Source organism: Penaeus monodon, chromosome 19 (assembly GCF_015228065.2).
Source record: "Penaeus monodon isolate SGIC_2016 chromosome 19, NSTDA_Pmon_1, whole genome shotgun sequence".
Taxonomy (NCBI): Eukaryota; Metazoa; Arthropoda; class Malacostraca; order Decapoda; family Penaeidae; genus Penaeus; species Penaeus monodon.
Window position 1 is genome coordinate 31,401,591 of NC_051404.1, and position 1,197 is coordinate 31,402,787.

The 1,197-nt window shown below is 33.0% G+C and overlaps 1 protein-coding gene across 1 annotated transcript in view; it reads left to right on the forward strand.

The window, feature by feature from the left end:
- LOC119585172 (general transcription factor IIH subunit 2-like) overlaps nucleotides 1–1,197 on the forward strand; it is a gene marked incomplete in the record, with an annotated part of 10,181 nt that overhangs the window by 3,070 nt on the left and 5,914 nt on the right.

Here is a 1,197-nt window from a genome sequence, read left to right on the forward strand (position 1 = left end):
TATCTGTATATAGAAAAGAGAGGTTGGTGGATTTGATTCTAGTAATTCCTTCATTCCTTTTCTTCTTTTCACAATGATACCAGTTTTATTTCATAACTGGAATGGCAACATTAAGGAAAGAGAGGTCTTCACCCATAGAATTGCAGAAAGTAGACTTTTTAGCATTTTGCATAGTATGTAGAGTCCTACCCCCTGTCACCAAAACAAGCTTTCAAAAGCTGGCAAATATTTCTTGCATCATGAAAACTGTGATGGAACTTAAATGGTGTCCAATAGTAAACCTTTCCTTCAATCACATCCACCCTAGCATCCCCATTTTCCTCTCCCTGAGCCATTCACATATTGTTGTGAATAGATTGCGAAGTAGTAAATCTGGTACAATATGGCATATATCATTCAGATCTTGTCCTCTCCCCCATTTCCAACAAAACATACTGTTATTATTATATGTCATACTTCCTATTATCTTATTTTCTGTTTAATATTTGTACATATGAATACATGTTTTATTGTTTTCTATCATATGTATTCTATTGCATTATATTTGTATATGCAAGTTTTGTGGCAATTTATATCCTTTTTCCCTCATGTGTGAGGAATAACTTCAATAATTTTTTCCCACTTTAATGTTCCCCTGTGCAATATCTATTTAATATATTAAGCAAAACATGAAAAGTAAGGAATTATTTGCATTTAGCGGGATAGACAAATGAGATTTGCCTATCTAAGGGGTTAACTTTTGCTTCCATAGGAATGCTTTAAATGCTTGTGAAATATGCTGACATATAACTAGCATTAAGGGGACTGTCCTGAGAAAAGCCTACCTTGCTCCACTCATTTGATCATTAAAAAAAACAGTTGTAGATATATAGTTGATTTCTTTTGCATGTTATAGAGTATAAAATTGTGATTTTTCTCATATATAATTTAAAATGGGCATCCCCCCTTTTGTGGGGGAGCACCCTCCAAGAAGTCAAAAATGCGCCCGACCATCCCATTAGTTAAATTTATCCCTGAACTACCTAAAAAATATTCTTCACTTTGATCAACTCTACGGAAGATTGTATCATGCTCCAATTTTTAAAATTTCCGTTTACTTTTTTTTTCGGACTGTCTGCCATGGTGAACTATACTTTCAATATTTTGGCCATGCAGATATATATATATATTTTTTTTTTGAAATTCTGAAATTACATT